The sequence below is a fragment of the Chionomys nivalis genome, chromosome 2 (genome assembly GCF_950005125.1).
Source record: "Chionomys nivalis chromosome 2, mChiNiv1.1, whole genome shotgun sequence".
Lineage (NCBI taxonomy): Eukaryota > Metazoa > Chordata > Mammalia > Rodentia > Cricetidae > Chionomys > Chionomys nivalis.
This window is the reverse complement of record NC_080087.1, coordinates 103,594,219-103,610,165: the sequence shown is the minus strand read 5'-3', so window position 1 is coordinate 103,610,165 and position 15,947 is coordinate 103,594,219. Positions and strand designations below refer to the sequence as shown.

The following is a 15,947-nucleotide window of genomic DNA, read 5'->3' as shown; positions in this document are numbered from 1 at the left end:
GCTCATCACAGGAGTGACTTTAATATAAAATCAAGCTCTCAACTTCAATATAAAATCAAACCCTCTGGTACACCTGTTCTGTCTTGAATGGGATAGTTTTGGCTGTTGGATGTGGTATAAGTCCTTCACCATAGCTAAGCAAAGGCAGGCACTGCGCTCTTTGACTATGGGCCAAACAAGACCATATGTTTTGTGAGTTACATGGTCCCAGGTATTTCATTAAAGCTACAGAACTCGGATCAAGACACGTGCAGAAGGCAGACAAATACGTGGGCTAGGCACGAGCAGCAGGTACTCTTGGCCACCAAGGAAGGGTGAGACTCTACAGAGAACCCACGATGGCCTCCCTGGCAACCTAGCAGCCTTTACCTAGGGGTCTGTCTACTTTTCAGATAGGTCAGTGGGCTGATCCGTGTACACACAACCATGCCAGGGACACTGAAGAAGATGGCATTGCCAGGGATCTCTTCCTTGATATGAGGGAGGAAAGACATCTGGAAGGGGTTTTCTTAACACAATTCAAAGCCAGTTCACACCCATGACTCCCACAGTGTGAGGAGGGAGCCCTCAACCAACCATCATGCCTGCCAGTCACACTAAGACCTCATGCAATGAGAGGAAAGGCACAGCAGAGTCACCCCAATGGTGAGAATAAAGGGCCTGGATGACTTCAGTGGTGCCGGGGCTGCTGCTTCCCAGGGTACCCAAAGAACCCTGATGAAGGCCGGCGTGAGGCATAGGGCTAAATAGGAAACTTTGCCCAACCCCCACTGCTACCACCCGCCTCATAATCAGTAACATTACTGGGACCATCAGCAGGCAGCTGACTGCTTTCTTTTTTCCCACAAATATTAAAGAGCACAAGCTTCAGGGCAGAGGCAGAGACCAAAACTCTGGTACTGAGTAGGTAACTTGGCAGCAGCCACCCCATCCCCTGGGTCAGCCTGCAAAGGGTCCTTACCCCAGTCAGAGTCTCGCTCAGAGAAAGCGGATGGATCACACGTACTCCTCTGATGCTGGGCCTCCCAAGTCCTGTGTGTACCAATGAGGACTCCCGGGTCTCTGAGTCCCGTGGATGAGCAAAGTGGGGAGCTGGGGTATAGCTGCAGGAAACTGGCCACAGACAGAGCAAGCAGACCAAACTTAGTTTACAGACGCCAAAAAGAGCCACCTTCAGCAGTGAGAGTAGGGTGCTCTGAGACAGAAGCAGTTAAAGCAAGTGAGGTGTTAGAGGTGAAACATGGGAAAGGGAGTACGCAGAATTTCAGACCAAGAACTAGGCAATGAACTCTAAGAATCGTCCGCGAAGCAGAAAAGACAAGGAGATTAATGTGGGGGAGAAAAGCAGCAACACGGGAATTAGAGGAAGAAAGGAGAGAAAAGGTGGGAGGACTGTGAACCTACAAATGAGGGACCTGATTCTCCATCCAAATGGCCCACACGCATCATTAAAAACAAACACCCACTGAGACCTATCCAAATGCATGGTAGATTCCCGTGGAAAACAAAGATTCCAGAAGGAGGAGAGTTACAGGTGAAGGCGCAGGGATGCCCAGGCCTGTGATGTCATAGCCTCCCAAGATCAGAGGAAATGACTCAGCAGGGGGTGAGGATGGAGCAGAGCCCCTCACAGGCTCGCTCAGAGTCATGCGTCATTTTCATTAAATCTTGAAAGGATGCGCCCCAGCAAAGCAAGATAGAAAAGCATAAACAGACAGCCAAGGGGGTCAAGAATCAGAGACTCAATTGACGGAAGGCAGTAGCCAACTGACAGAAGGTAGTCAGCCAGAGGGAGGTGGCTCCCAGGCCTGCAGTGTCAGGAAAGAGGGGACTCTGAGGAACCCTGGAGACAAAAGAAACCCATTCAATTTAAAAAAGGAAGAGAGAGAGGGGGAGGGAGGGAGGGAGGGAGGGAGGGAGGGAGGGAGGGAGGAAGGAAGGAAGGAAGGAAGGAAGGAAGGAAGGAAGGAAGGAAGGAAGGAAGGAAGGAATCTGAGGTCTCGAGAAAAGAAAAAAAAATCTAATCAAGAAAGTCTTGCCAGGACTGTAGAGCTGGTTCAGTGATTAAGAGTGCTGGCTGCTCTTCCAGAGGACCTGGGTTCAATTCCTAGCACCCACATGGTGGCTCACCATTGTCTATAACTCCAGTTCCAGGGACACCCTCTTCTGGCTTCCTGAGGTACCATGCATGCATGTACAGACTTACATGCAAACAAAACACACATACACATAAAATTAAATTTTAAAAAAAATATATATTTTTTTTTAAAAAAAGGAAACCCTGCGGAAGCACAGAAGTAAGGCACAGGCAGCAAAACTCCAGGCCAATGTGTCTCCATGCTCCTCCATGCCCTGTCCCATGCTGGGGACCTGCAGCCACAGTGACTCTAGACCAAGAAGCAGCCAGAAAATGAGAGGCAATCACACGAAGCAGCTGAGTCCCCACCTCCAGGGAAGTCTCAGAAAGGTGCCCACTGGCCCAGTCGCTTACTTTCTTACTTTGAACGGGTAACAGATGGGACAGGCTGCTGAGGTCCCTGGGAAGGTGAGTAGATGTGGGGAGTCTGGGCACCCCTCTAGCACGTTCCTGGGCATCATCATCATCCCCAGAGACCAGCTCAAGGAGAGGGGACCATAGGAACAGTCAGGGGCTGTGGTGACCCCTAGAGTTCCACCCAAAGGGAAGGATGTCTTCCCCAGACAGCCTCAAAAATCTTAGTCGCAGACCTAAGACTACCCCAGTCCAGTAGACAGTGTAGCAGCTGCTTACCCTGGGCTTTGGAGATCAAAGATGGTACTCACTGAGTCTTACTGAAGGGTAGGAGGTGACACTATGCTGCCCCCTGAAAAGGGACAAGGAATAGAGATATAAGAGAAAAAGGAAAGACAGATGGGAGGGGTGGGAGGTAGGCGGAAGGAACTAAAAGAGCAGCAATTGTTGGAGCCTGGAAAAGTCAAGCATGACTTCTCAGGAGCCTCAGTGTCTGCATCTGAGTAATGGGCACGCTACCACCTCCTCACTGAGGAGTATCTGAGAGTATCAGATCATGGAATCCACACAATAACACAGTGCTGTTAATGTCATATAAATGTCCTCTGTTTTCTTCCCAGCCCCAAGCCTACAGCTTCCCTTCATGCTGGTGACCTACAGCAAGCTTTCTGAAGGAGGCAGTACCCAAGAGGCCTTTCAGGAAGATCTAGGGCCCGGAAGAGGACGATTCAGAGAAGAGTCAAAACAAAAGCAGGGACCCAGGGATGCTGAATGTATGTAGTCCACACACGTGCATATGTGTACCAGTGTGACCTGTGTGTTTGTATCTGGTGTGTGTGGCCCCAGCCACACGAGGTAAATGTGGGGAAGATAAAACCCTCAGGGTCTTGACGGCCCTGACTGCTCCTGTGGCCCCTCCCCTTGAGCTGGCCTCTGATCCGTCCCACTGTAAAGTTAGTGGTACCCAGGAATTCCTACATGGATGCCAGAACTCCTACCCTGTCTCTCCTGCCAGCGACCCTTAGATGGGCCACAGTTGCCTTCCTCACCTACTTCTAGCTCAAGCCAAGATGAGGGGTCAGCGGGAACCAGCATTGAGGGACACTGCCAATCTGAACAAGGGATACATAGCTACTTAGTGTCCCTGATTCTAGTCCCCCACCTGCTTCTAGGACCTGGGCTGCCACTGCTGCCGATTCCTGGCATTGGGCGGGGGCTAAGAAGGATGCCCAGGTAGGTAGATGTGAGTCCTGACATCCGAGCAAGAGATGGCACACAGGGGGACCTCCAGATCATCTGTATGTCTTGGCCTGCCCATGCCACACCCAGGATTAGACTGAACGTAGGGTATAAATTTAGGCTTTGCTGAGGGCAAACTCAGGAACTAAGTGCCAGCGGGCAAGACTGGGGTAGGCGCTCGGAAGAGTCAGGAGGGCCTTTGCTGCTGGCCTCGACTGAATCTTTGAGCCCTGCAGTGCCCTCACCTTCACCATGGCAGGCCTGGCTCGGCCAGCCTTGAGTCACCAAGACCCGGGGGGGAGGGGCAGTCAGTAGGTCAAGTGTGGATCCAGGACCCTGGCTGGGCTCAGGAGTAGAGCAACAAACACTACGGCATCAGGAGGGCCTGGGGAGTCTCTCACTGCTTCTGCTGACGACCATGGGAAGCTCTGTCCTTGGGCCTAAGAGCCCTGGTTTTGCCCATAGGGAACACGTGGACCTCTGCATACTGCAAATCACATGTTCGTTTGCCAGCTCAGTGACCCAGGCCCAACACTCTCCACTGAGTCCCATTCCCGTTCTTGGAGAGATGAGCTCTGCCCAAAGGCTTGGCCAGGATACCGTTTTTTGTGCAGAATGATCGTCCTTGAATAATCTTGCCCTAGGCTTTTGCTGCGGCCGGTCAGATTCACCTGCTACCCTGTCTTAGTTGCTCCCCCCAAACCCAGCACAAAGCCCATAGGAGTATTGCCCAACATTCGCAGAGCACACAATCAGCCTAAGAGACAGAAAACTGGGCACAGAACAGGCTGGATCCTGAGACACCCGCCCCTCATCCCACTGGCCTGGACCTGGATACCACTCAGTCATTCATTAGTTTAGGCTTTGCGGAGAGCCCAGACCTCCACCTGTTTGAGGTTAGCGCAGTCTGCAGGTTCCATGCTCCATCTGAGTAGGGCATCAGGGGGCATGGCAAGAGAGGCATCCAGCCCAAGCGGTGCCCAGTGAGGGAGCCCCCACGGTCATATGGCAAGCTCCCACACAGGGACGTCCTAAGGCAGTCTCTCTGACTCGTGGCCCACAAACCAAGAAGGACAACCTGTCCTTCAGATCCATCCTCACTACAGGAGGAAGCAACTAGTTGGGATCCCTGCCTTGGAAACAGGGCCCTCCCAGGCTTCACACCCAGACACAGCCCTCTGCCAGAGAAGACTTGAATGTTGACTCCACCCACCAAAAGCAAGGAACCTCCAGGGGACCAGATTTGTGCAGAGCTAGAGCCGACTTGAGCTCTGCCTTGGACCCTGCAGCACCCCTCATCCTGGTGCCCCGCACGTGCCCTGCCCACCCGCTCCTCACAGCCTGACCAGGGCAGGTGGCCAGCCACACCTGCAAAATGGCCGCCGCAGGTGCGTCCCCAGCCCCCCCCGAACCCCACAGCTTCCCTGCAGCCCGCGCTGCCTCCTTAGACAGAGGCGCTTGGCACGTTGCCCTGACAGCCGCCTTCGGGCAGCTCGGTGTGACCGTGTCTTCCGCAGGAGCCTGCGCTGAGTCTGTGGGTCCCCGAGATTGGACTAGCACCAGCCCTGAACGCAGCAGGAACTCTCCGCACCTCCTCCTCCCGCAGCCGCGTGACCCAATCCGCTTACCCTAGCAGGCCTTTAATCCCAGCAATGCGGTTCCCTTTTAGGTAGGCTAGACTCTGGGGGACGGGTCCTCTGGCCTCTGGGGAAAAGTCCCCATTCCTGGGGACGTGGGCGCGCATCGGGTCCGCGCCCGGGCGACGTCGCGCCGGCGCCCAGCAGGCCCCATGACTTGGCAATCCCTCTCTCCCCTCCCCCTCCCTCGCCTGCGGCCCCCATCAGCCTGCACCTCACTGCACCGCAGACCCTTCCTCTCCCTCTCAGCCCAAATGCGGTCCCTGCCCTTTCGGGAGCAGAGGGCGGTGGCCTTTTCCTAGGAAGCAGTTGGAGCAAGGAGTGGCTTAATGAGGTAGTGCGAGGGTCTTCGCTGGCAATGTTCCTAGAGTCAACCAATGCCAGATGACTGGGGACCTCTACTAACCCAGACGACTGCGTCCCTCGGCCCCCTCCCTCCAGCCGGGGGCCACACCTGTTACTGGGGCGCTGGCTTAGTAGCCTCTAGGCGTGTCTACGGGTGGTTCCTCCCGCGCTGTCTTTCTGGAAGGGATATGGGGTCTCTGGAGGGAGGGGCATCGGGAGTAATAGGAGTGATGGGCAGTCACCAAGTGCACGTTAAGCCGGTGGCCTGGCCGTGGCGCCGCATCCCCCGCCCCGCCCGCCCGCCTGTTTTGCTGTCGCCGCCAGCATCTGCCCTCCCCCACCCACCAGGGACCAGAGCGGCTGCCCTGCTCACCTTCCCCTAGGGCCTAAATCTTCAGCCGCGCCCGGTCCGGACACCCCGCAGCCTTTTCCTGAGCCCTACTCCGCATCTCTGCCTCCCCTCCCCCGCGGATCCTTCGCATCCCTCTGGGTAGCCTCTCTGCAGTGCAGGGATACAGGGGGAAAGGAGTCTGTGAATAAATCTGCTGGTCCCTCTCGCTGGCGACCTCCGCCCACATGGGCCAAGGGTCGCGCGACAGCAAAGGAGTCTTTTCTGAGGGCCCTGAAAAGCTTCGCAGGGAGCACCAACACCCCTTGAATTCGCCTCTTTGTTCTTCGAAGAGGCGGAGGAAGGTCGGGGGAAGGGAAGCCACAGCTCCGAGCCCGCGCTTCGGGCTGCGACAAGGACATTGACGTCGGCCCGGAATCCACCACCCGATGCACACTTAGTGCGGGTGCCGGATGCTACAGACAGGTGCGGGATGATGAACGCGGAGGATGAACGCGGATGGTGACAGGCCGGGCGGGCGGTAGCCTTACCTCTCAGGCGTCACTGGTGGTGGCCCCGCATGGGCATCGGCATCGGCGAGAGTCCCCGAGCCTGGAACTGATGCTGCTTGCTGGCTGCTCCTGGTGCTGTGACGGTGGCGCCGCGTGACGAGCTCCGTGCCCCCGGCCCGGCCCTCCCCGAGCCCCTCCCGATGCGCTGGTTGGCTGCGCGCTGCGTCCGAGCCTCAGCCGCCAGCTGGTTTGTCGCGCGGGGAGAGGGACGGGCATAGCGGGCCGCAGAAGAGATGAGGTTGGAGCGGGAGGGGGCTGGGGCTGGGGCTGGGCTGTGACATCACCAGTGAGGGGTGGGGGACAGACGCCCGGATTCGGATGCAGCAGCCCCTAGCTCAGCACTGCCTTTCGCTCCCAGAGAGGGGCTCGGTAGCGCCCAGTTGAACCTGCCTGCATACTCCTTACTGTTTTCAGTTGAAATCATAAAAACTGTAAAACATCCACCTGCTGGGCCCAGGAACATCATCACAGGTGCATCGTAGGGGGACAAAAAAAACCCACTGGGTTTGGGGTTGGGGTGCTTCTTTCACTAAAGAAGGTATGTAGGGCGGGCTATGGTTCTGGACTCCAGAGAATTAACAGGTGAGTCTTAAAATCGCTTCTGGTGCCTGGGCCAGATCACCAGAGGGAAGTCAGAGCATTGCGGGGCGTGCTGCTAATAGGATGACGCCACAGCCGGCGGACTGACCCGCATCTCCTTCCCTCGGGTGGAGACCTCCATCCTTGTCTCCCTATTCCATGGGTCATAGGCTGTCATCACACACTATCACTCCGGTCTGAATTCCCTGAACCTCAACCCGCATGCTTCCCTAGATCTTCAACGGCAAACCCGGCCTTCAAGGACTCGCCTCTGATGTCCTTTTTCAGTCGGGGTTGAGCTTCGATGCACATGGGGCCAACCGCAGCCCAGGACTAAATTACTCTGACACGGCCTATGGTCAGCTCACCCACCGGGACTCCCCGCACTGCGGTGGTGGGTGAGATGACGTCATACGACCATGAAACTAAGGCTCCAGGCTTTCTGGCCAAAGAGCCCCTGCCGGCAACATCCCCTGCTCCCCGGCAGTTGCTGGGCTCTGTAAATTGTTAGCCATTTAATCCACAGCAACCTGAGGGAGGCGATGCTCCACCTTAGTTCGCAAGATCCGTGTTGGCAGCGTGGGCCCAGACCCTCCATCTTCTGGTAGATACTACCCCCACTCCTACCACACCCCTCAAAAGCCAGGGAAAAGCTTCCGGCTCCCCTTCTTGTTCTCCAGTATTACCCAAATAAGATACTGGACAACTATAGACAATATGGCTAATAGGCAGTTGATCTTCAAGGATGTCATGACCAGAAAGCCGTGGTGATGCCAACTCCGTTTTCGCATGTTAATCCCGGCAAAGTCTACAGCTCTCCAGGCAACTGAGCTTCTAAGCATTCATTTCTTTGAGTTTTTGAGTTGCTAACATGTGGTTTAAGAAGGTATACTGTTCATCACAGTGGGAAGATGTGCTCCTGGGAGGACGTTAGCAGGAACCTGAGGCAGCCGGTCACCTTGTGTCCACGGTCACCGTGAGTCCTCAGTCACATCGTGTCCACTGTCAGGAAGCAGAGAGAGATGACTGCTGGGTCGGATTACGTTCTCTGTTTTATTCAATTCAGGACCACAGCCCATGAGATGGTGCTGCCAACATTTAGGGGTTTTCTCCCCTCAATTAAGCCTTTCTGGAAACACCTCATTGACAAAGTCCACATTGTGTCTCTTGGTGATGTTAAATCCAGCCAGACTGAAGACTGTTGGTTTCTGGATCTCTTTTTTTTTCTAATATATATATTAGAAATATATATATATATATATCATTTGGTGTGTGTGGTATGTGGTATGCATTTATGAGTGAGACCACATGTGTGTGCAAGTACATTGTATGTGTGCACATGCATGTAGCAGCCAGAGGCTGACACTGTGTCTCTTTCTTGGCCTCCCACCTTAATATTGAGGCAAGGTCTCTCAAGTAAACCCTGAACTTGCCGATTTGGCAAATCTATCTATCTAACTCTATGCAGATATTCCTGCCTCCATCTCCCAAGCAATGGTATTGCAGATGGTCTACCACACCTACCCAGCATTGACACAGGCCCTGGGGATCTGAACTCTGGTTCCTTGTGCCTTCAAAGCAAACGCCCATTGGGTCATTTCCCCATTCTTTTCAATGTTTTTAAATACTGGCAGAAGTCCAACTTTAGTTTTGTGAATATTCTCGGTTTCCCCTTTATTTTACTTATTCCTGTCCTCACCTGTTATTCCCTTCATGGGTCTTTAGATTCTGTTTGTTGCTCCCTTAAACCTTTCGGTATTCTAAGGTTTCTATTTAAAGCTACAGAACTCCTTCTTTTTTTTTTTTAATATTTATTTATTATGTATACAATATTCTGTCTGTGTGTATGCCTGCTGGCCAGAAGAGGGCACCAGACCCCCTTTACAGACGGTTATGAGCCACCATGTGGTTGCTGGGAATTGAACTCAGGACCTTTGGAAGAGCAGGCAATGCTCTTAACCTCTGAGCCATCTCTCCAGCCCCCAGAACTCCTTCTAAAGTCCTGCTTTGGACTGACATAACAAATTTGATCCTGTTTTCGTGATCATTATGATCTAAAAGTTCGTCTCCCTAATGACCTCTCAAATAATTTTACTTTCCAGAGGTGTTTGTAATCTTTTGTTACCACCTTCCAATTAAACCTCATTACATTACAAAGTATGTTTGGTCAAAGTTCTGGCCAGAAGTAAATGTATGTGTGTGTGTGCACCATATTAACTCGGGAGCCCAAAGAGACAAAAGGGGGTATTTGATCGCCTACGACTGGAGTTACAGAGGGCTGCAAGCTTCCATGTGGGTACTGAGAACTGAAGCCTAGCTCTCTGTACGCAGTCAACACTCTTAACAGCTGAGCCACTTCAGACCCTGATAGTTTGTTGTTGCTGTCATTTGTTTGTTTGGGGGTTTAATTTTTTGAGACAGAGTTTCTCTACGAACTGGAACTAGTGGTTGTCCTAGAACTCACTCTGTAGACCAGGCTGGTCTCAAATTCACAGAGATCCACCTGCCTCTGCCTCCCAAGTGCTGGGGTTAAAGACATGTGCCACCACTGCCCAGTCAATTTTTGGAACTTATGAGTCTACTTTGTTTCAATCTTTAATTCTAACTTAATTCACTATAATAATCAGTTGTATCAAAAACCCGGTTTTAACACCATATTTAAAATGTTCATTAATTCAGTGGTGTTCTCCTTGAATAATCTGAGTTTTTGTCTCCTGAATTATTCTTTTATTCTATGGAAATTGCTTCAAACTTAAGACTCATTTTGATTTATCCCATATCCCAGTTTAAAGTTTTCTTTTAAAATTATATGTATATTTGAGTGTATGTACCTATTTGTACAGGTGACTTAAGAAGCCAGAGGAGGGCATTGGATTCCCTGGAGATTACAGGCCATTGTGAGTCACCCAGTATGACTGCTGGGACCTGAACCCAGGTCCTCTGCGAGAGCAACAAGTGTTAACTGCTTAGCCTCCTCTCCAGCCCCAACAACTCTGCTTTGTGTGCTTGTTTGTTACTATAATAAAATATTTGCTGGGTAGCTGTAGTTGGAGGCTGCTTGTTCATTTCCCAACTGCCCAGACCCAAAATAATCACCTAGAAACTCTATTAATTACAATACTACATGGCCTATTAGCTTATGTGTATTTCTAGCTAACACTTACATCTTAAATCAACCCATCTCTATTAATCTCATCACCAAGTTTCCGGCAGGCTCCACAGGGACATCTGTCTCCTGTGGTGGCTACATGGCTTCTCACTGGCTCCACCTTCTTTCTCCCAGCATTCAGTTTAGTTTTCCCACCTAGCTCTACTCTGACCTATCACAGGCTAATGCAGCTTCTTTATTCATTAACCAATAAAAGCAACACATATACAGAAGAACTTCCTACATCAGGTAGGGGTGGCACACACTTTTAATCCCAGCACTGGGAGGCAGAGGCAGGTGGATCTCTGTGAATTAGAGACCAGCCTGGTCTACAGAGTGAGACAGGGTCCAAAGCTACACAGAGAAATCCTGTCTCAAAAAACTAAAAATTATAAATAAAACATTTAAACAATGGACTTATAGAAAGAAAAAAATTCACCATTAGTGGACAACTCTGGAGGTCCCAGGCCCAGTTGGGGAGACTGACTACTGTGCCTTGGCCATCTGATGAGGGTTCCACGTGCTGGAGTAAAGTGTTAATCCCACTGCCTTAAGGATCTCCCACTAGGCTCCACCTTCTAGAGATCCATGCCCTCTCCCCACAGTGCCACTGGGGTCAGGTGTTTGTCTGGGACGTTCAGGTGCAGAGTACAAGACTCACGCACGGATGCACGTTCCCAGTATTCACTTTCTGGGCATCACCTTGGTCTCTTCTCTTCTCCATCGCAGGCACTGTTGAGTCTGTCTAGACTTACGGTTACAGCAGAAACACATTCTTCTTCCCCTGACTTCTTGCTTTAAACAGCAGATGCACATTCTGAAATACTTGACCCTCTTATTGTCTGGTTCTCCGTGTTTGCCTTGAGACTGGGTTTCACTCAGCCCTGGCTGGTCTAGAATCTTCTAGCAGAGAGTGACCTTGAGCCTCTGATCTCCTTGCCTAGCTCCATACTTCTTGAATCTTTTTTTTTTTTAATCTACATTACTCATGAAATGTAAAGTACTCTAACACGGATCCTGGCTGGAAATTATTCTGAAGCCTCAGGAGGCAGGAGGATTGCAATATTTCCAGGTCAGCCTAGGCTATACAGTGAGTCCCAGGCTAATTTGGCTACGGAGTGTGACTTCAGCATATTTGCACACACAGACTTTTACAAAGGTGGAGGCAGGGCAGAAACATTGCTGGCTGGATACTTAAAGAACATAGAAACATAAAATTAAAAAAAGAGAGAGAAAACAGATTTAGAGTTAGAGAAACACGCGACACAAATAACTTGAAAATACCTATGAAGTGAAGAGTTTTGTGAATAAATCAACTGAAGCTCAAACAGATGAGCATCATGGGGGAAATGGACACGTTCACAGAGAAGCACCCCACAGACTTGGCCAGGAGAATGTCACGCTCTTTCAATCATAAAAATAGTCGAGAACCTTCTGGTGCTGACAAAAGTGACTTACACCTACAAAAAGGAGGATGCCCATAAAACCCCTTTGTGAAGTCGGAACGACAATGCTGCCTGGTGGGGAGGCCCTAGTGACCCCTGGCGGGTTTCTGAGAATGCTGACACTATAATAACACCATGACTGGGCAGAATCCAGCTCTACAATACATGTCACACTACGGCTAAATCTTTAGACTGGGTTGGTCAAGCCTAGGGGATGTAGCTAAGCAAATCTACTTTGGTTAAAGCCCTGGCTTCATTGCTCAGTACAAAAATAAATAAGCATCTCCTTTGGGGAAGGCTGACCTCCTCTTCTACGAGAGAAAAGAGAAGCTGTACAGGGTCTCACTGGACAGTTTCATTCTTGGAACAACCTGGGCAGAAGTCCATCAATTGTGTGACCTCCACAGGTGCCAGCCTCTGGGCTAGTCCTTCTCTGCTGATGGGAAAAGGCCACCCACCCTCAGGCAGCTGCATAAGAAGAATAAAATGAATTAGCACATATGAATGCTGAGCCTGGGTCTGAGCTCACGGCAAAAAACATGTAAATAAGACTTATAATAGTAAGACAGCAAAATAACTCCTATTAGCATAAGAATAAGCACTCTTGCTTCAACTCAAATATCAACCCATATAATTAGAAAAAAGAAGAAAATGTGACAGGAGAATATATTCATATCCATCTCTGTCCATCAAACTTCTAAAATTCTTATAATTTATTGAGTATAGGACCATCTTTTGTTCTGTAGTTTTCTCCCAGATCAAATCTTTGGTTCCAAGACCTGGGTTCTCTTCTTGAGCCTTCCAGGACAATGGAATGTCTTTTGCTCCAGTGAGTACAATGCGGTGTGCTCCTGAATAGTTTCAGGCCCTAGGGTTTGTCATGAAAAGCTTAAGCCATGCTGGGAGCTGGAAATCTTCAACCTCACCCCCTTATCTTTGAGGATAGAGAGGCTAAAGATGAGTTCATAGCGAATCATACCTACCGATAAAGACAATGGACTCAATGTTGCCCCCACCCTATTTAATACCTGTTTCAGGTATTCTGTTAGGTCATCCAGATAGACTTAACCCTCAGTGAGATAATATTAAGAGATAGAATCTTGCCAGACGGTGGTGGCTCACTCCTTTAATCCCAGCCCTTGGCAGTGGCAGGTGGCTCTCCGTGAGTTTGAGGCCAGTCCCAGTCTGGTCTACAAGGTGAGTTCTAGGAGAGCTGAAACTACACAAAGAAACCCCTATCTTGGATAAAACGAGAGAGTGTGGGGGGGGGGGGTTAGGGAATTGGGTCAGAAGAGCAGAGCCCTCACGAATGAGATTCTTGCTTGGTACCATTGAGCATGAAATGCCCCCATAGGTGTGTCTGTCTAAATGTTTGGTTCTCGAGCTGGTTTGGGAGTTGTAGAACCCAATGAAAGAGGGTTCTAGCTAAAGGAAGTGGGACACTGGTGCAGTGATATTTTACTTATGTTTTTAACAAATAAAGCTTGCCTGAAGATCAGAGGGTAAAACTAAGCCACTAGAGGCCAGGCAGTGGTGTCACACACCTTTAATCCCAGGATTTGGGGGACAGAGGCAGATGGATCTCTGTGAGTTCAAGGCCACCCTGGGCTACACAAGATCAATGCAGGAACAGATCCAGGTGGTGGTGGCTCACACCTTTGATTACAGTCCTAGGGAGTCACTCCTTAAATCCCAGCAGTAAAGGGGAATATAAAATGGGAGGAGACAGAGTTTCAGCTCTCTGTCTGCAGTTGCCCGCCTTGGTGGAGGTAAGCCTTTTCTAGTGGCTTGGTTGTTTTGCTTTTCTAATATTCAGGCAAGCTTTAGTTATTAAAACATAAATATCACTATCCACTGGGGTATGCCTTGAGCCTGGGAACCTGCCTTGTTTCTTGTCTGCTTCTAGGTTCTGGTTCCACTGAGACCTAGCCACAGACTTCAGTCACCAAGAAACCACCCATTGGCATGCCTTCCCTGACATGTATTCCCTCAAACAGTAAGCCAAACCAACATTTTTATTCTTCATAGCTTATTGGGAGGTTCTAGCGAGAGATCACAGCCTGTAACATGCCCTGCACTGAAGAAACATCTTCCTTCTCAGGGAAGGCTGTCCCACTCAGCTGAACCTAAGCCTTCTAGAGGGACATGCCAGGTCAGAGTTTGTGGGGATTCACTCTGGCTTAGGTAATCCCTGACGGAGCTGAGCTGCGGGACACTTGGCCGGTGGCAGGCGAGCTGAAGAACCGTTTGATGTAGGATAATCTCACCCCTACAGTTCCAGAGATATTGGCTATGAAGAAATACACAGGGGTTTTTTTCCTGTTTAAACGCAGGATAAATATATCAGGAAAGCAGCAGCAAAATTATTATTGTCAGATGACATAATGATCTATCTAGAAAGCTTGATTGACAAGTGGAAAGCTATAATGACAGTGAGTTTGATGTAGTTATTTGTGACTATAGAAAAGAGTAAAAATCCACTAAAGCTTAGTGAAAAGGTACAGTGGTGTGTAAAGGTAGGACTCCCCCAAGTTCAAAATACAGGTGCACAAGTTTGCAGTCCCACCAGCAATGGATGAGGGTACCCCTTTCTCCACAACCTCTCCAGCAAAGGCTATCCTTGGTGTTTTTGATTTTAGCCATTCTGACAGGTGTAAGATGATATCTCAAAGTTGTTTTGATTTGCATTTCTCTGATCGCTAAGGAGGTTGAGCATGACCTTAAGTATCTTTTGGCCATTTTAACTTCTTCTTTTGAGAATTCTCTGTTCAGTTCAGTGCCCCATTTTTTAATTGGGTTAATTATCCTTTTAAAGTCTAGTTTCTTGAGTTCTTTGTATATTTTGGAGATCAGACCTTTGTCTGTTGCGGGGTTGGTGAAGATCTTCTCCCAGTCAGTAGGCTGCCTTTTTGTCTTAATGACAGTGTCCTTTGCTTTACAGAAGCTTCTCAGTTTCAGGAGGTCCCATTTATTCAATGTTGCCCTTAATGTCTGTGCTGCTGGGGTTATACATAGGAAGCGATCTCCTGTGCCCATATGTTGTAGGGTACTTCCCATTTTCTCTTCTATCAGGTTCAGTGTGTTCAGATTGATATTGAGGTCTTTGATCCATTTGGACTTGAGTTTTGTGCATGGTGATAGATATGGGTCTATTTTCATTCTTCTACAGGTTGACATCCAATTGTGCCAGCACCATTTGTTGAAGATGCTTTCTTTCTTCCATTGTATACTTTTAGCTCCTTTATCGAAAATCAGTTGTTCATAGGTTTGTGGGTTAAAATCCGGGTCTTCTATACGATTCCATTGGTCGACTTCTCTGTTTTTATGCCAGTACCACGCTGTTTTCATTACTGTAGCTCTGTAATAGAGTTTGAAGTCAGGGATGGTAATGCCTCCAGAAGTTCCTTTATTGTATAAGATTGTTTTGGCTATCCTGGGTTTTTTGTTTCTCCATATAAAGTTGATTATTGTCCTTTCAAGATCTGTGAAGAATTTTGATGGGATTTTAATGGGGATTGCATTGAATCTATAAATTGCCCTTGGTAGAATTGCCATTTTTACTATGTTGATTCTCCCAATCCAAGAGCAAGGGAGATCCTTCCATTTTCTGGTATCCTCTTCAATTTCTTTCTTCAATGCCTTAAAGTTTTTGTCACCACTGAGACAGTGGGGCCGATCTATTGGGAGCTCACCAAGGCCAGCTGGACTGCTACTGAAAAAACATGGGATAAAACCGGACTCTCTGAATGTAGCGGACAATGAGAGCTGACGAGAGGCCAAGGAGAATGGCACAGGAACTTTCATCTGGCGATAGATCGAGAGAGAGACAGAGACCCAATTTGGAGCAACGGTCTGAGCTCTTAAGGTCCAAATGAGGAGCAGAAGGAGGGAGAACATGAGCAAGGAAATCAGGACCACGAGGCGTGCACCCACCCACTGTGACAGTGGAACTGATCTATTGGGAGCTCTCCAAGGCCAGCTGGACTGGGACTGAATAAGCATGGGTTGAAACTGGACTCTCTGAACATGGCGGACAATGAAGGCTGATGAGAAGCCAAGGACAATGGCACTAGGTTTCGATCCTAATACATGAACTGGCTTTGTGGGAGCTTAGCCTGTTTGGATGCTCACCTTCCTGGGCCTGGATGGAAGTGGGAGGACCT

The 15,947-nt window shown here is 49.7% G+C and overlaps 1 protein-coding gene across 13 annotated transcripts in view; it reads right to left on the bottom strand.

The window, feature by feature from the left end:
• The window catches only part of Kif1a (kinesin family member 1A), an 86,435-nt gene extending 79,710 nt beyond the window's left edge, over positions 1–6,725 (bottom strand). For all 13 annotated transcript variants that reach the window (XM_057761966.1, XM_057761967.1, XM_057761969.1 and 10 more), the window contains exon 1: positions 6,592–6,725. The gene's annotated coding sequence lies outside the window, so the exon portion shown is untranslated. The remainder of the gene's footprint in view (positions 1–6,591) is intronic.
• Between the last annotated feature and the right edge of the window lie 9,222 nt (positions 6,726–15,947).